Consider the following 20,755-nt stretch of genomic DNA (forward strand, 5'->3'; position numbering starts at 1 on the left):
AATGAATACAAAATGTTCAAATGAGAAAATGTTAGTGGAAGTAATTTTTTTACCTTTGGGAATTGGTGTTTCCTTAGAATTAGAATTAGATTCTAAAAGCCTAATAATATGAAAAAAAATATTGCAACAAGACCACTAGTTTTTTTTTTTTGTATGGTTTCAGTAGGTACCTACTTCAATTTGAGAAGTTTTAATACCCGCCATAGAACCGCGGAAGATTACATTTTGTCCTGCATTATTTCGACGTTTGGCCAACTGGTTGACAACTTAAATTGTAAAAAATGGTGTTACAATGAGTGTTAATGACCCTGCCTTGAACATTTTAGAACGGGATTTTCCATACTTGCTTTTGTATAAAATTTGATTTTGTTTTCTGTTCTAACGTTTTTCAACTTTTATGTTCTATCCTGTTCTCTCTTTTTTTCTCATTAAAAAAAGCCAATTACACCTACTCCAAATATTGATCAATTGTTTTTATTTTTCAGTCTTATTGTGTTTACTTTTTTTCTTATAATATTAGTCATAAAGGACGAAATTTATAGTCAATACTAAAGTAAAGATTTTTCTCAACTTAAGCATTTACTTGAGTAGGGTAAAATCTTGACTTGATAAAATATTTTTTTTTTTCAGTCAAACTCACAATGAAATTCGACTACTTTGAGGAAACTATCATCTAAAAATATATATTTTTTAGTAATTCCCTATTCGTTTATTTTTTTAATATTAAATATCGTCTATCCCAAAAAAAAACAAAACCAAATCGATGAAGATTTAAAAAAATATATTTTCACATGACAGCTAGATTGAGAACATTTTTTCCTCAATTCGAGATTTTACTTTACTCAAGTGGATCGCTCTATCCTTGCTGCAAATAATGACATTACTTGAGGGAATGCTTAAGTCTAGAAAAATTTCAACTTGAGCAACTACTATGAGTTCGGCTCTAATTTTTTTTAACACTTAAGCTTAAATACATTCACCACTTTTTGCAAAAGTGCAAAAAAAAAATTATTTTCTTACTCACTTGCCCAAATTTTTGGTGAAAGAGAATACTTTTAGATACAATAGCTGGTTTATACCAAAGAAAAAAATGTTTTAGAATTATGAGCACTAGAAGATGTTACTTGCTAATCCTTTGACATTTCTCTTCAAAAAGTAAATATTTATATTCCAACAACGTCGCAAAAACTTCAAAAAGGTTGAAAAACACTGGTCTAGATTTATATTATCCAGGTTGACTTCTTGTGCTTACTCGTTGGTAAAATGTTAAACTCGACCTTTGAGGATCTAATCGAAATGGTCTTTAAGCATTATCTACTTTCGTATTCAAATTGGTATAAGGTATAGCTACGGTGACCATATTTCCAGAAGCAAAACCCGGGACACATTCAAAATTTTTCGGATCGTTTTGAAAATATTGATTCTTCAAAAACATAAAAATAAACAATTGAAATTTTTTAAAATGTGTCTTCATTATTTTCATTTTCATTTCGATAGATTTCTTAAACAATTTTATGGGAGCGTTTTCGATGAAATCATTTAAGTCGTATACAAAATAAAGAAAGCGTTTTTATACTTCAATCACTTCTAAAAAAATATTTTTTCAGTCAAAATCGTGAGAGCTATTTTTTAACATTTTAATTTTATTTAAAATGATTTTAAAATTGTAATTTTTGAAATTTAGCTGGGTTCTAAACTCTTCTGTTCTTTATTCGAAAAAACTTTCCCTGATGGAGCTTTTCAACCTGGCAAATATAAACTGGAGTTAAATAATTGACAACAAATTTTAAAAACTAAAGCCTAGTCTAGAGGCAAATTGAAAATTATAAAACCAGCTCAACGAAATCGTAAAAGAAAATTTTACTTTTCGTTGCACATTACGTAGCTTAACCAACGAAATTCTTACCTGTGCAAGAATAATTAGAGAGTTTTTAATCATTTGTCACTCATATTTAACGGTGCATGTAATGTTTCTTGCTCCAAAAGAGTTTTTTTTTACTTTGGGAAACTCAGAAAAATTTTCGTTTTGCTTCGAGTGCAAACTAGGCTTGACGCTTTTATACAAAAAAATTAGAAAAACTTTTAATTTGCAACCACTGTTTATCTTGTTTTTCGTACAAAGTTTTTAAAATTTTGAATGAAAAAATCCCATGACAATCATGGGACAAATTACAAAATACGGGACACTTACACGTCCCGGATTTCTTAAATAAAAACCCGGGACAAGCTGTAGAAATACGGGACAGTCCCGGGTAAACCGGGACGGATGGTCACCGTAGGTATAGCCCATTCAACTTTTAAATGCTGCTGTTGACCCTGTTAAACCATTTCTTCAGTTTCCTAAGAAAATCTTAACATGCGTGCGTCGTTCTTAGAGCATTTCTCGAATTAGCTTTTTTATACAGAATATAGGATCTAAGTCAGAGGTTGCCTGAGAACTTGATCCTCTTGAAGCTTAAGCTACACATCGCAACACCGAAAAAAAAATTGATAATAACAGCTTTCAAATTAACATTTTTGAGTGACAAAAGTCGTCCAACAATTAAAATATCAATTTTGATATTTTATCATATCATTTTGACATTTTTTAATTTTAGGTGGATAGTGAAAATTTCACTTTTAAACTTAAAATATCATTTTGATATTTTTTTAAGTTTAAGTGGATAGTGAACATTTCACTTTGACAATTAAAATATCAATATTGACTAGATTTTACGTTTTAGTTTATTATAATGAAACCGATTTCTTTCTTTTTCTTTTTTATTATTTTTATTATTTTAAGTATTTTCTTTCTTTTTTCAAAACATTACTGAAAGTGAATAATCTTTACAAAATAGTGGTGATATTATTTTTTCTATTATAGCTTATAGGTGATATAATTGTTTTGTTATTTTCTCCCAAACTATGTGAAGTAAAATCTTATTGCCGATCAAATTTTCTCAGTAAATCATACATTTTACCTCGAAAAAACACAAAGCGCTTTTAAATTAGTACACATTTAGAATTTTTATTTAATATTTTTCAATAATTTGGAATGAGAAATTGATATGAAAAAATGATAATAAAATATCAAAAAAAATTCTAAAATGTGACATTTAAATATCATCCTGATAATAAAAATGTTGTTTTAACATTTTAAATATCATAAAACACATTTTATAAGGCATTTTTGGCTGATATTTAAAAAATGTAAAATTGATATTGTTTTTTTTCGGTGAAGGGAAAAAATAGATTTCTTTTAAAAAGACTGAGTGCAAAATACGTTATTATTTACATATGTAGGCCTGAAAAAATTAAGCAATCAAAGTCTAAATATTTGTCTGTTTTCAAATGACCGTTTTAGTCAAAAATTTCGAAATTGGAGTGCAAAAAGCAAGAAAATAAATTTCACCACCTTTACATTTCTGATAAAAAATATTATTACGCTTAAAATTTTATAGCATTTGGCAACGCGGATTTTGGGAGAATGTTGGCGAGTAGACAGATTTCAGTTAATAGCTGATGCTGACCAATTGTCATCTTATAATAGGTAAGTGTACCATATTCTACCCAAATAATTTTAGAGCAGGTCACCCGTTATGGTTTTTGAAGTTATACTTCTTATGGGAGGGTGGGTATGAAAATTTACTTTTTGACAAGAATGTCAAAGGGATTATGACGCGATCACCCTGGGTAGCAGGGCTGTCGTTTCACCTTTAGAATAGGCAGTACTTTAGTATTTAAAAATGCAGTACGCCGCAGTACGGCAAACATAAAACACACAACACGTTGCAAGTTACATGTTTCATGTGGCAAGTTGCATGTGGCAAGTTGTATGTGGCAAGTTGCATGTGGCAAGTTGTATGTGGCAAGTTGCATGTGGCAAGTTGCATGTGGCAATTTCCATGTGGCAAGTTGCCAGGGTTGCAAAAAGCTCAAATTTCAGCTCAGCTCACGAGCTCACTTTTGAGCTAGGTACCATAGCTCAGCTCATTTGAGCTGAGCTGAAAGTGAGCTGAGCTGAAAGTGAGCGCCCCCAACTTCCAACGCCTATATCTTAGAATTTTGAAGAAAATGAAAAAAAAAATGTTTTGATGCCAAAAGGTAGCGGGGACTCTAACCTACATTTGGGTACAACTCTCATCCCTGTAGGTATACGCATTCTTAAACCGGGAGAACTTAAAAGCAAAAAAAAAAAATAGGCGCGATTCTGAAAAAATAGGCATGATGTGGCGGTTTAACATGGAAGGCGATTTTTTAAAAATCTGATAATGTGCAAAGCGTAGGCCCATGACACAAGCTATCATTTGGCATCACTCCCAAAAATTGCTCTCAAACGGTTTAGCTTCCAGGAGCGTTCAAAGATTCGGGGATTTTTCGAAAAAAAATTTTACCCTTACTTTCAAACGCGATTTTCTCGGAATTTTGAAAAAAATCGAAAAACTGGATTATACCACTATCGGGTAGCTGAGAAAATAAGCTTTCATATGGCACCACTCCCCTGTCTCTAGATCAAAGCGTTCGAACGCCTATATCGCGGAATTTTGAAGAAAATGGAAATAAAGTTTTTGATGCCAAAAGGTAGCGGGGACTCTAACCTACATTTGGGTACAACTCTCATGCCTGTAGGTCCACGAGTTCTCAAACCGGGAGAACTTAAAAGCAAAAAAAAAAAAATAGGCGCGATTCCGAAAAAATAGGCATGATGTGGCGGTTTAACATGGAAGGCGATTTTTTAAAAATCTGATAATGTGCAAAGCGTAGGCCCATGACACAAGCTATCATTTGGCATCACTCCCAAAAATTGCTCTCAAGCGGTTTAGCTTCCAGGAGCATTCAAAGATTCGGGGATTTTTCGAAAAAAAAAAATTTACCCCAACTTTCAAACGCGATTTTCTCGGAATTTTGAAAAAAGTCGAAAAACCGGATTGTACCGGAATTTTGTTTTATGATAAAAAAAGAAATATTTTACTAAAAAAATAGAAATATATTTACTATTAATAGTCTATTGAATAGACCCTTTTGGATGGAACAAATTCGTTCAAGAGTTTTTATTGGCGATTATGATTCCTTGGCATACAAGAATACTCCAGCCAAAAGTGCTACTAAATCCATTGGTGCATTTCTGAGAAAACGGCAACACTCGTCGGTTTTCAGTTTTTTGATTTAACTCGAAAACCAAGCCTGACTTTGAAATGGTTCAAAGACACTTTTCATAGCAAATTAAGTTTTCTGTCAAGTTAAGATGGTTAAAAAATTTAAAAAAATTTTTTTTGTCTAAAATTCTAACCTAAAATCAAAGAAAAAAAAGTTAAAAAATTGACAATTTTATTTTTTTTTACTAAATCAAGGGGCATTTTGTGTATGTAGCCGGGACGTCCAAACTTTGTACTAATGAAATAAAGAAGAGGTAAAATCCTTTGATAATATGCAATTTTTAATTTTTTTTGTCAAGAAACAACTTAAATGTACCTATTCAAAAATTAGCACTTTTTCTAAATTTTTGACTTTTTTAGTTAAAAGCAAGTTTTTAAAACTCGATAAAATCGTATTAATTGGTAACTTTTAGACTTTTAAAGTAAACATACTTCGAGGGATTGATTTAATATAAACTAAATATGACAAACAAAAAAATTTATTTGCATCCTTATGGCCTTTTGTGCAATTTTGTGTATGTGCATTTTTATAAATTCGGGTCGAATATATGGACGGAGAGCCATTAGCTTTGGTCTATTGCATAGAAGAACATTTAATACTGTAATGTTTTATTCCGGGTTCACAATAAAACTTATCTAATTTCCACTTATATTTCCGTTCAAATAAGAACACACTTTATTTCAACTCAATTTGCTTTTATTATTCGCTCAAACAAATATCACTTTATTTACTACTAACAATTCGCAACACTTTATTTGACTTTGTACTGTACTCTTTCACTTTCAAGATTAAACTGTGTCCGGTCGGTGTCTACGCTGCCCTTTTATACCGGAATTTCGAGATTCGAGAATGTCTTCGAAGGTTCTCGTCTTTGCTTCTCGAAACTTCCTTTCCAAGAGGGGGCGCTTCATACTTCCAGTCTAGTTGGATATTTTGGGATGTGTTCAGAGGGTAGGTAGTTTCTTGATTATTAAAGGTCCGTTCACATTTCTACCTTTGCAGTAGTAGGTAGTGTGTTCAGACTTTTATCTTAAAAATAGTTCAGTAATTCATCGTTACAATACCAACTCTTTTACTGTTTTCAATGGCCTGAAAAACAATTCTTGTAAAATCCGCGACCAACGAAAAGTTTCTCTTGAAAAACGAAAAAAATACTCTAATGAGTTTGAAACAAAATAGCTCAGGGAAATTAGTAAATCAAATTGCACTTTTCGCGGGACAAATTTTTTTCATGGAACGTATTTAGGTGAATGTCCTTATCGTAAAAGTGAATTTTTTGGGATGATAAGATATCGGGAACAGCCGCCATCTTGGAAAAGAGGTCGGTGCCGTTTTTATTTTATAACTCCATTTTTACTCATTTAAACCAAAAATGTCCGAGGGTAGACTTATTATCAATTAAATTATCTAAAAAATGATATACAAATGAATTCCGTGAGTTAGTTAAATTCAATTTTATAGTCGGTCAAAGTCCGGGTTCTTCTCGCAAGGTTAAGACAATATGACATTTTTTCAAATATCTGAAGAACTTTTGATTTGTTGGGGATTTTCTTAAAGTATGAATTATAGCACTTTTAATTATCTATGAAATGAACCCTTTATTGTTTTTGTAACCATCACATTGTAGGGGCAACCAAACGTCGAAGTCATGATATACGATTTTTTAACTGAACATATTTGGGATTTCAATAGTTCAAATAAACAATCAAAAATTAAACACAATAGTCTCGAAAACATAACGGCTTACACACCTCATATCTTGAGTTATACTTATCGTAATGCTGAGATTGAGGTGTTCATGTTTAGGAAAAATGACAGGGCATCAGTTCTTATATTTAGAATTTTAAATAGTGTCACTTGAGCTTATTCACATTAATTGGAAAATTCACTTCATTTAAAACCTCGAAAACCATATAAAGGTTAACATTAAAGATTTCAAACTTTGAATTCAATATTTAGACGAATATAGTTAAAAAACTGTTTACTTATATTTTGGTTATACCTCCACTTCAAAAATTTGCTCGGTCTAATAGAAGAAAACTTGTTATTTTCTCACTTTTGGATAGTAGAATGTGAACTTCGACGTTAGATGGCTTATACATTATGTTGGTTACAGTAACGATAAAGGGCTCATTTCATAGATAATTCAAAGTGCTATAATTCATACTTTAAGAAAATCCCCAACAAATCAAAAGTTCTTCAGATATTTGAAAAAATGTCATATTGTCTTAACCTTGCGAGAAGAACCCGGACTTTGACCGACTATAAAATTGAATTTAACTAACTCACGGAATTCATTTGTATATCATTTTTTAGATAATTTAATTGATAATAAGTCTACCCTCGGACATTTTTGGTTTAAATGAGTAAAAATGGAGTTATAAAATAAAAACGGCACCGACCTCTTTTCCAAGATGGCGGCTGTTCCCGATATCTTATCATCCCAAAAAATTCACTTTTACGATAAGGACATTCACCTAAATACGTTCCATGAAAAAAATTTGTCCCGCGAAAAGTGCAATTTGATTTACTAATTTCCCTGAGCTATTTTGTTTCAAACTCATTAGAGTATTTTTTTCGTTTTTCAAGAGAAACTTTTCGTTGGTCGCGGATTTTACAAGAATTGTTTTTCAGGCCATTGAAAACAGTAAAAGAGTTGGTATTAAATGTTCTTCTATGCAATAGACCAAAGCTAATGGCTCTCCGTCCATATATTCGACCCGAATTTATAAAAATGCACATACACAAAATTGCACAAAAGGCCATAAGGATGCAAATAAATTTTTTTGTTTGTCACAGTGCCGGTTTAAGCACTACCGGCGCCCCTGGGCAAGATTGCAAGTGGCGCCTCTAAAAAAAAATTCATCTAAAAACAATTTTTTAAAATCACGAAAAAAAGCAATAGCAGATTATGTCTTACCTCTCATATACTTGTTAATGCATTTATTAAAAATGTGCAGTGTATTAACTTAAAAAGGTTAACTTAAAAAAAAAAATTAATTATTCATGTCATTTAGGCTCAATTGACAAGACTACCTTTATCTCTGACTTTTTTGTTTAAACACATTTAAAGATTAGGTACAGTTGGTCTTATTTGAACAATATTTTTTCAAAAACTTTTTCAACTAGGTACATTAATGTCGTTTTCGATTGGAATCACTCAATGATTCACTCATTCTGAAATCCAATAAAAAACTTTGAATCGCTTCCACCCAATTCTAAAATTTAATATCTGTATTGGTGAAAAATCAAATATTGTGTTTTGTTTTTTTCACTAGGAGAATAAAAAACTTGCAGCACGCTTCTTAATGATTCCAGGCGCTTCCGGACGGCCAATCGAAAACAACATACCTTTATAAGTATAAGGTTTGTTCGTTGTGAGCTCTAGGGCACTCTGGGTCGCTCCGAATTCGTTGTCAAGCGTTTTTTGTAGCTCCTTTTTCAACCAGAGTTATTTCCTCTGTGTTCGATGTTCGCTGATGAAACTAAAGCTCTGAGGTGTTCGATGTAAAATAAAAACCCGAGAAACTCTGATTTTTTCACAGTTAATTGAAATGACTTAGAGTGCCCTGGAGGGGGGAACAACGAACAGACCTATTTTTTTATTCTCACACACAAAAGTAGTTTTTATGAGAAATGGAGAAGCTGTGAATTTTGGCATTTCTGGATTTTGGGTTTTCGGGATTTTGGGATTGTGGGTTTTCGGGATTTTGTGTTTTTGGGTTTTCGGAATTTAGGGTTTTCTGGATTTTGGGCTTTCTGGATTTTTAATTTCGGGATTCTGTCCGTCTCCCTTCTCTCTCCTTATTCATTACTATAGGGGCACCTTTGTAAAAATTAAATTGGTAGGAGGAATATTAGGATTGCTTTAGTCTTTCAAAAGAAATTGGGGCGCCTTGTTCTTCAAAGATGAACGAAGATTTTGGACACCATTGTCCTTCCGGAAGCCAAATAAATTAACCCAAAATTGGGGGGCGCCTTCATTCTTCAAAAAGTTTAGGACAAACAATACGAGCGCCGTTGAAAATGTAAAATAGAAACAAATTGGGGCGCCTTTGTGAATGTAAAAAAAAATAAAACATCGAATGGAAAGACTTCGTTATTTATATAACTTTTGTAAAAGTTCGGGGCGCCTGCGGCGCCCCTCAATTCTTGCGCCCCTGGGCGACGGCCCAGGCTGCCCCCCCCCTAAAACCGGCTCTGGTTTGTCATATTTAGTTTATATTAAATCAATCCCTCGAAGTATGTTTACTTTAAAAGTCTAAAAGTTACCAATTAATACGATTTTATCGAGTTTTAAAAACTTGCTTTTAACTAAAAAAGTCAAAAATTTAGAAAAAGTGCTAATTTTTGAATAGGTACATTTAAGTTGTTTCTTGACAAAAAAAATTAAAAATTGTATATTATCAAAGGATTTTACCTCTTCTTTATTTCATTAGTACAAAGTTTGGACGTCCCGGCTACATACACAAAATGCCCCTTGATTTAGTAAAAAAAAATAAAATTGTCAATTTTTTAACTTTTTTTTTTTAGAATTTTAGACAAAAATAATTTTTAAAATTTTTTAACCATCTTAACTTGACAGAAAATTTAATTTGCTATGAAAAGTGTCTTTGAACCATTTCAAAGTCAGGCTTGGTTTTCGAGTTAAATCAAAAAAACTGAAAACCGACGAGTGTTGCCGTTTTCTCAGAAATGCACCAATGGATTTAGTAGCACTTTTGGGTGGAGTATTCTTGTATGCCAAGGAATCATAATCGCCAATAAAAAGTCTTGAAATTTGTTCTATTTTTGCTCTGGAGCTCGGGTCTATTAAATAGACTATAAAAAAAACCAAGAAAAAAGATCACGAAAAATTATCTGTTTTATTTATAAAAATATCCATGTGTTAAAATAATTCCATTAATAACTTGAACCAAACATCTTAAGCTATGGTGTTTTATAAAAGTTTAAAATATTTTCTTATTTCATTATACTTTCCAAATAAAAATCAATGTATCCTCTCACCCATCACAGATCAGCTCACTTTACCTTAGCTCACCCAACAGCTCAGCTCAACCATCAGCTCAGCTCACTTTCAGCTCAGCTCACTTTCAGCTCAGCTCACTTTCAGCTCAGCTCTAATGAGCTGAGCTATGGTAAATAGCTCAAAACTGAGATAGCTCAAAATTTGAGCTGAGCTGTGAGCTGAGCTCAGCTAACTTTTGAGCTTTTTAGCAACCCTGCAAGTTCCATATTGCTACTACTAGTACTGAAGCACACACAATTCTCATAAAATTACCATATCGCATATTTTATGAGCAATTCATTTACTTTCGTTAACCATATACCGTACGTTCTGAACCGTACAACATTAATAAATTTCACAGAATAAATTGAAAACTACATGGACGCAAGGAGGATGAAAGAATTAATTTATTGTTCACTTGATAAAAATGTAAAAAAACTAAGTGTGGATTAATTACTTCATAATAGAAATTAAAAATATCAAATGAAATTCATTTACATATACTGAATGAGAAGTATAACTTCAGTCGCGTGTACATGTGTACACACACTCTTTTTTTTTTAAATTGATGATGGTTCATGCAAGAAGGGATACAGCTTGTATGGTGAAATCTTTGTTAAGATTTATTTACTTATTGAATTAATACACTACATTACACCGACACACCTAATCGCTTAAAAAAACGACAAAGCAACAGTTTATTGAGTGACGTTTATTCGTTGCGCTGTCAGATCTTTTGTGTCCAAACATAAAAGGACCGCCATCCAGTACCACCATAGTCCAGTGAATGCTTTGAATTTTAAGCCTCATAGATTTTCAATCTCACAGTCAATTATTCATACTTTACTTTCAATAAAAAAAGAAAAAAGGAATCTTATCCTAGATAAATGTGATGGAGTTTCTTTTATCAAACATAATTGATGGCGTGAAAGTGATCTCTACAACAACAACTAAAAAATCCTATGAAAAGATTAAGATTTAATTGTAATTTTTTTTTGCAGTTTGAATTCGTTCCTTTGAATTTGCATGCCAAAATCAATCTTTCAATATCGAATCTTTCATTTTGGAATTTACAAAAAAAAAATTAAATAAAAGAACTTAATTTTTGTTGTTTGGTATTTGAAAGTGTGTTTTTGTTTTGCTTTAACAAAACAAAACAAAAAAAAAATCATACACACACAAAAAATAAACCTGTTACCCAATAAGACTGTCAGTCTTTTGCCATATCGATTTGACATTCCACTCTGTTTATGTTATGCTCAATAGAATGTGCACCAAAATGGTAAAAAAAAGGGTAAGACAAAGTCGTGACCGCATTCTGTTTGTGGCTTTTTGACTATATACGCGGTGGCTTACTCTTGTTGTGCGAGATATGTTTTGTTGTTGTTGTTGTCTTCTTATTAACTATACCTTAAAGCTGCTAATGATTTGTCCATGAGATATTGAGATATATTGTTGTGTCTTTGTCAAGACACACAAAAAAAAAGTAGTTTAAGGTTTCTTGAGTTAGATCTTATTTAATGGATTCAGAGTAATAGGTAGGTGGTTTTTGTCAAAATTCCAATGAACATTTTTTTGATTTGAAGTATTTTACTGTGACAAAAAAAAAATGTGTTAGTGTTATGTTATACATAGGTACTACATTCTGGTCTTAGAAAGTGCATGGAAAGGAATTTTTATGAAGGTATTTCGAAGGAAAAATAAAAATTTGGATTTCCTAAATGTTATACATCAATGTTAACAAAAACCCATTTTTCGTTTGGTGAACATCGTATTAAAATCTGTTTTTGCGGAACTTTTTATGTTTTCTGATCACTTTTTTTTAACTGGCAATTCTAAATTCTATTGATTCCTTCGTCACATATTGAAAAAAAAACAAACATCAATTTTTAGGGGAAAAATTGAATTTCCAATATCTAAAAGGTTGTTTTTATCAAAAAGACAAATAAGGTCTTACTTTTGAAATAAAAAAAAAATATATTTTTTTAACCATTTCAAACCTGCCATAGAACCGTTTTTTTATGCTTTTCTTATCCTTCCTGACTTAGCCTTATTCAACGAATATATCTTTTTCTCAAAAATTCTCAATTTTGGATTTTTCAAAATATATCATTTTTTTTTTTCGAAAAAACAAGTTTTTGAAAACGGGTCAGGGATTTTTTTTTGTTATTTCATTTTTAATTACATATTTAGTATAACAGAATTCATTTGTTTTATTTTGTATTGTAAAGGCTGTCGTCAGCAAAATATGGCAAATCGTACTGTTTTTTTAAACAATTTTGGAAGTTTTTAACAGTTCATACAATTTTATTTTTTTTTTAATTCTTTGTTGTACAAGAAATATAACAGCAACCTTCGTTTTAAGATTATATTTTTAGATATTTGTAATATTTTAAAAATAATTTTTTAATTTATTTTTTACATTTCTCATCAAATCAACTTTTTATAGATAATTTACTTACTAATTTTTGTTTACTAAAATAAAATCTATCTTTTGGTGAAAATGTTATTTCCCAGAATGTACGGTACCTACTATTTTTCTCATTAAGGACTCTCCTAAAATAACCAGAAATTTTTTTATACGAAGTCCTTATAGTACATATATGTCATTTTAATATAAATATTCATAAAAAACAAAATAATTGGATTTTAAGACAAATCTGAACAAAAACTTAAATTTTTTTTGAAATTTTGTTTCAAATCGCAATCTTTTTAAATCGCAATCTAACGATTTTAATATTTTACTTGCCCTATATCTAGGTCTAATCAAAACATTCCATTTCTAAAAAGTGATGACGCAATCACCATCTCAGAGTTTGACAATCGAGTTTCTTTTCTTTTTGTCAAATGTCAAAAATCTATCGATCCTACTTCCCAAGGTTGTTTTTTCATACCACCACCAGAAGGAATACCTCATAGTGTATAACGGTTTCGATGTATTGCGAATTCCTCAAAAACGGTTCCAATAGATTTTATATGAATCACGTAATACTCTTAGTGATTCTAACCACATTGAGCTTTTATTTTTTCTCAAAAATAGTGAATTGTATCTTGTAAATGGCCAAACAATTTTTTTTTTTTTAATTTATAGAGCATTTATTAAAATTTATTTAACTTTTGTTTTATAAATTTGTGTTCTTTTTTAAATGTATAAGCAAATAGGTATGAAGGTTTAACAACTAAGAATAAGAAGTAAAATCTACTAGCAGTTACAGAAAAAAAAAACAGATTCAAAAGCCTAAATTAAAAAATCTCGAAATCAAAAATCATATATAAATGCCGAACGTTTTCTTTTACCAGTTAATTTAAAGTGAATTTTAGACTATGTACACTAGGGGGTTTATTATTAAAATGTTTTTCGAGAATCAAGTTCCTAAGTGGAAAAACTTTTTCAAAATAATAAAAAAAAAATCCTCTTATTTTTGCAGATTTTTCTTTTGACGCTAGATGGCGCCCCACGAGGGTTAAAGTTTTTTCTCATTTGAAATAGGTATATCTTGACTTATGAGGTCATTTTTTTAGATATATGTAGCTTTAAAAGAAAAATTTTAAATGAAATTCTTGTCTACATTAGACACCGTTTTCATAAAGGTATAAACCATCTTTCTAGGACCAGGGATTTAGTCAGAACATGCATGTTTTTGAGTTTATTGTAACAAGCATGTTTTATTAAAACAAACAAAACCTTAAAAAAATATTCTCGAAAAACTCTGAAATAACGAACGCCCTAATTTACACCCTGCTGTTTAAATTCTTTAAAATGTAAATTCTATTGAAATTGTAAGCTTAAAATAGGCTTATTTCTTTTTATGAATTTTAATTTATAACAAAAATAATTTCGCAGAATCGTCCTCTATTCATCAATGAAATCCCATTAGGAAAGTCATGTAAACTCAAAGCTAATAATAAAATTAATATTTTTTTTTTTTTTCAAAATATATTTTTATTTGAAATTTATTCACAATCAATGAATAAATTAACAAAAAAAAATAAATAAATTAAGGGAGTTCACAAAAATATAAATCAATTCATATGTAAATTATTTTATGAGGTACCTATTAGATTTTTGTTTGTATTATTGATACTTACAAAACAAAAGTATCAATAACATTTAAAATTCACAGAATAAAGACAAACTAGAAATTAAAAAAAAAACTATTTAAAGTGTGAATATTTGAACAAAATTATCTCCAAAATTAAGCCATTAAAAAAAAGAAATAAACATCAAATTACAAAGTACAAACGATTTTTTTTTTTGGAGACACTTTATAAATAGTTTTTAAATTTAAATAAAAATATATTAATTTAAAAATAAAATCAAAAAACCTACCACTCTTTTAAAAAAAAAGTCTGCAACAAGCCCAAGTTGGCAATATCCATTTAATACAAAAAAAAAAAAAAAAATAAACCAAAACTAAAAAAAAAGCAAAAATCCAAACAAAAGAATCACGTATTTGACACTACGCAAATAACAGAATTTTCGTTTTGAACTGTGTGTAAAACCAATTGGCCATACATGTATCTTTTAATTCCAACAATCAACCATGGAAAGGAGCTACAACGACGACGTTGAGAGTGCTGCTTGCGAGTTGAGATACTTGAGATACTTTTATTTTCTTTTTTTTTTTATTTGTTGTTGTTTTATTATTATTTTTCTCTTATTTTTTCTTCTTTATGTATTTTTTTTTTTTCTTTTATATTAATTGTATTCCCCTTGCGGAAACGAGTGCCACAAGTTGAGCTGCATTCAACAAAAAAAAAATATTCGCAATGGTCCAATAGCAGCAGCAACAGCATCACAAACACATATACACTTTCTCTTTTGAAATATTTTCTTCTACTAGTTGCACTTATTTCAATTATTTTTTTTTTTTTTAAATTGGACTTTTTTTGTAGAAGCAAACGATATTTATTTCCTTTTAATTTATTTATTTTTTCCTTGTTGCTGATATTTAACGTATTTTTTTTTTTTTAAATTAGTGAATAATTAATTTTACATAATTAAATATGTATTTTTTTATTCAACTCACAAATTCCGTTAAAATGTAACCGATTTTTAACAAAAATTAAAATTAAAGTGTGGTAAGTATATTTAAATAATTTATTTTTTTATTTATTTATTATATAAAATTGAATAAAACTTCTTCTTTTATAAAAAAAAAATTTCAATTTTATGCAAATTTTCTTGTTATTTTTTTTTTCCTTTATGTACACTGGAAAATCCACAAATGGAAAATTTAACAAAAATAAGAAGACAAAAATAAAAAAAAAAACACAACGTGCCTACAACACCGCTTTCACATCGTTCAACGAAGAACGTTCTTTCGATTTTAAGGTCCAAATCTCGACTACCAATTAAGTGGTGAATTGAAAATTCAGGAACCTGGTTTTTCTCTTCGTTTCATACATTCATTGGTGCTGCTATATGGTTGTTGGTATGGTATAACCATGGCCAGACCATCATGATGGTGATGGTGATGACTGTGGCGGCGGAGGGACGGCGAAGTACGGAATACGGGTATTTCGAATCTGGATAGTCCCCGTATAGACTCGAATCAAATCTGACGTACTACTTATTCACTCAGTCGTCGGTCGACTGGATTGGTGTATAACCGCGAGAGAATATCTATCTACAAAGTGTGTATTGTGTAGGTTAATAAATGCTGGAGCTGAAGTTAAAAGCTGATGATGATGATGGTGCTGGTACTGCTGCTGGATGCCACAGATATTATTAAATAAGACTCTCTAGAGTACACTTTAGAGCCAGGTTTTTGGGTTGAGTATTACGTGTGTGCGCGAGCGCACAATCTGTCTTGTGCCTTGGTGCCTTTATAGCCTAACAGATATTCGAATTGTTTGGAATGTAAGGTACTCACTGGCCTGGAAGTTTTGATTTTTTTTTTGTTCACAAAAGAAGTACGTTGTGCTGGTGACGAGAGAACAAAAAGGGACAAAAAAAATATCAAAAAATAAAATAAAGCAACAAAAAAAAACATTCAGAAAACGCTCAAAGCGGTATGAGTTCCCTATGAAAAATATTTTATATCTTTTTTTTTTTTTTTTTTTTTCTTCTTATACATTGAAGGTATCTGTATGTGCGAAGAAAAACTGGTATTTGGTTAAAAATCTTTGGTGGTGGAGTCGAGGTATGGAGACATCAGTGCATAGTACGAATGTATGCAATTGATGCAGCAGCCAGCATCCAGTATAGACTTATAGATAAGTGGAAGAAACTTCTAACGAATAGAAACATTTTTGTAAGGTTTTTTTTTCATAGGTTTTTGAGATTCAAAGAGGTAGCATAGATTGATATAGCGAGACATAAGGCTAGGTGAAGGTTCGTAGGGCTCAGTATGTCATCATAATTGGTTGGCTTTCGAAATATTTCTATTGAAAATTGCAATGAATTGATTTTATTATGAAACTTCAAATAAGGAAGTAGTTTTTTTCTGTTTCCTAAGGAAATAAGAAGACGAAAAAAATTTGTAACTTGATTGTGGATGTGAATTAATATATTTTAAGTGTTTTTATTTTCATTTGCAGGATATCCTTTGCAAAACGAAATAAAATAGGAAATACAAAAAATGAAGTTTTGACATCAGCTCTTTTGTTTGTTGAAACCAGATGCTCATTCCAGTTTGTTTTGTGTTTGAGAACATTTGACAAGTCGGAATATTTTGTATTTTCTTTTTTTTAAACAACGTAAGGTCATTTATTGTTCAGTGGACATGGAATTTTGTTATGAATAAGGGATATAAAATTCATTTTGGAAAAATTGTTTTATGATATTTTTTTTTTTTTTTTTTCAAATTAAATCGACAAATCTTATTTAGGAGGGAAAAAATATTGGTAAGAAGAGACAAGTATGATGAGGAGAATAGATTTATTTTATGTGTATTTATTAGTTTATCAAAAACAGTTGCAAATTTAACTCATTTCACGAAGATGGAGAATGCGAAAAAAAAACATCTTCATTATAAACATAAACAGTTGATGCAATTTCTTACTTGGTAGTAAATTCTGCTTTATGATTCCTTAAAAGGGAAATTGAACATTGTTTAGTAACGAAATTAGCGAAACCTAACATACTAAGAGTAAAAAGTTGTTTTTTGATTTTTATCTGCTTCAACCATTTTAATAATGGCCTTGTTTTTTTTTTTTCCACAGCGCAATAGTAACTCATTTTTTGATTTTATTCGTAAAAGAATGATTTTAGTTAAATTTATTATAGAATTTTATAATTTAGAGTGAAAACATTTAAGTTAAAATCGGGCTATGGCAAATACGACAAATAACAAAACTTTTGATAATCAAGTTTTAAGCATATAGTTTCAGTGGTTAGGGCTGCAGCTCGAGATAGAGACCAGAGACATATAGACAGGCAGAATTGTGAGACGCACTTTTTTCATTTTCCATTTCATCTTAGTGTCGATACTTTCCCATAAGAATGTATTAAGCGACATTTCTAAAATTGTTCAGGAAAAGCAAAAAACAAAATTATTCTGTGAGGAAATGTATGGGTTGCACAATTTTATTTTCGCTCTAGTTTCATTTGTATACATGATAGAACAACCAAAACGTGGCGCTTATCTCATAGTATATTTCCACATCAAGAAGTCATTTTCGAAAAAAAATGTCACTTAATACATTCTTACGGCAAGGTATCGATGTCATTCATATGTAGGTATTTTATTCTTTTTCAAATAAAACAAATATAAAAATTTGTTCTTGTAATAACAACAACTACAATAAATGTAAGCTTCAAGAAATTTTTCCACTGTAATGGCAGATTTCATAAACATTTAACAGGCTTTTAAAATTTTAAATGACTTTTTGAAGTTATACTTCTTATGGGAGGGTGGGTATGAAAATTTACTTTTTGACAAGAATGTCAAAGGGATTATGACGCGATCACCCTGGGTAGCAGGGCTGTCGTTTCACCTTTAGAGTAGGCAGTACTTTAGTATTTAAAAATGCAGTACGTCAAACATAAATGTTACATGTTTCATGTGGCAAGTTGCATGTGGCAAGTCGTATGTGGCAAGTTGCATGTGGCAAGTTGCATGTGGCAAGTTGTATGTGGCAAGTTGCGTGTGGCAAGTTGCATGTGGCAAGTTGCGTGTGGCAAGTTGCATGTGGCAAGTTACATGTGGCAAGTTGCATGTGGCAAGTTGCATGTGGTAATTTCCATGTGGCAAGTTGCCAGGGTTGCAAAAAGCTCACATTTCAGCTCAGCTCACAGCTCAGCTCAAATTTGAGCTAGGTACCATAGCTTAGCTCATTTGAGCTGAGTTGAAAGTGAGCTGAGCTGAAAGTGAGCGCCCCAACTTCCAACGCCTATATCTCGGAATTTTGAAAAAAATGAAAAAAAATTTTTTGATGCCAAAAGGTAGCGGGGACTCTAACCTACATTTGGGTACAACTCTCATCCCTGTAGGTCCACGCGTTCTCAAACCGGGAGAACTTAAAAGTAAAAAAAAAAATAGGCACGATTCTGAAAAAATAGGCATGATGTGGCGGTTTAACATGGAAGGCGATTTTTTAAAAATCTGACAATGTGCAAAGCGTAGGCCCATGACACAAGCTATCATTTGGCATCACTCCCAAAAATTACTCTCAAGCGGTTTAGCTTCCAGGAGCGTTTAAAGATTCGGGGATTTTTCGAAAAAAAAATTTACCCCAACTTTCAAAACTGATTTTCTCGGAATTTTAAAAAAAAGTCGAAAAACCGGATTATACCACTATCGGGTAGCTGAGAATATAAGCTTTCATATGGCACCACTCCCCTGTCTCTAGATCAAAGCGTTCCAACGCCTATATCTCGGAATTTTGAAAAAAATGAAAAAAATTTGTTTGATGCCAAAAGGTAGCGGGGACTCTAACCTACATTTGGGTACAACTCTCATCCCTGTAGGTCCACGCGTTCTCAAACCGGGAGAGCTTAAAAGTAAAAAAAAAAATAGGCACGATTCTGAAAAAATAGGCATGATGTGGCGGTTTAACATGGAAGGCGATTTTTTAAAAATCTGACAATGTGCAAAGCGTAGGCCCATGACACAAGCTATCATTTGGCATCACTCCCAAAAATTACTCTCAAGCGGTTTAGCTTCCAGGAGCGTTTAAAGATTCGGGGATTTTTCGAAAAAAAAATTTACCCCAACTTTCAAAACCGATTTTCTCGGAATTTAAAAAAAAAGTCGAAAAACCGGATTGTACCGGAATTTTTTTTTAATGATAAAAAAAGAAATATTTTACTAAAAAAATAGAAATATATTTACTATCAAAAACACCAAGAGAAAAGATCACGAAAAATTATCTGTCTTATTTATAAAAATATCTATGTGTTAATATAATTCCATTAATAACTAGAAACAAACAACTTAAGCTATGGTGTTTTATAAAAGTTTAAAATATCTTCATATTTCATTATACTTTCCAAATAAAAATCAATGTATCCTCTCACCCATCACAGCTCAGCTCAGCTCACTTTACCTTAGCTCACCCAACAGCTCAGCTCAGCTCACCGACAGCTCAGCTCACCCAACAGCTCAGCTCAACCATCAGCTCAGCTCACTTTCAGCTTAGCTCAAATGAGCTGAGCTATGGTACATAGCTCAAAAGTGAGCTAGCTCAAAATTTAAGCTGAGCTGCGAGCTGAGCTCAGCTCACTTTTGAGCTTTGTAGCAACCCTGTAAGTTGCATATTGCTACTACTAGTGCTGAAGCACACACAATCCTCATAAAATTACCATATAGCATATTTTATGCGCAATTTGTTTACTTTCGTTAAGCATATACCGTACGTTCTGAACCGCACAACATGAGTAAATTTCACAGATTAAATTGAAAACTACATGGACGCAAGGAGGATGAAAGAATTAATTTATTGTTCACTTGATAAAAATGTAAAAAAACGAAGTGTGGATTAATTAATTTAATAATAGAAATTAAAAATATCAAATGAAATTCATTTATATATACTGAATGAGAAGTATAACTTCAGTCGCGTGTACATGTGTACACACACTCTTTTTTTATGTATGGAACAAATATCATTTTATGAAATTGGCTTTAAGTCTTCTATTAGAAATTAATTGGAAATTAATTTTTCCAAACGAAATTCCAAAAAAAAAATTGTCTCTCATTTTTTCGTAGTTTTCTTATTTTTGTAAAGCCTTAAGGTGTTAATTAAGACTTTCCAAAAAAAATCAGTAAACATTTTCCAATAACACATGAATCCTGATTTTTAAAAATGTCCGACTGGTTTCACGTACTTGCCTCACGTTATAAGCTACTTACATTAAATACTAAAACTTTTTAAAATTTCAATAAAAAAAATGTCTTTAATTTAATTTTATATGAAATTTAATTAAAACTTGAAAAATTAATTTTATTATTACAAAAATATGTTTTGATCTCCAAACGAGGTTTGGCACAAATTTTTTTGTATAGCAATGATTTTTTACAAGTACCTTTTTGAAAATCTCTGGCATCCTATTTTAAAATAATTCTTATATGCAAAATAGCTACATATATCAAAAAAAAAATTAAGAAAATTTTATATGCCAATAAAAATAAAATAAAAAAGAAAAATAATTATTTATCCAAATTT

The sequence above is a fragment of the Episyrphus balteatus genome, chromosome 4 (genome assembly GCF_945859705.1).
Source record: "Episyrphus balteatus chromosome 4, idEpiBalt1.1, whole genome shotgun sequence".
Taxonomy (NCBI): Eukaryota; Metazoa; Arthropoda; class Insecta; order Diptera; family Syrphidae; genus Episyrphus; species Episyrphus balteatus.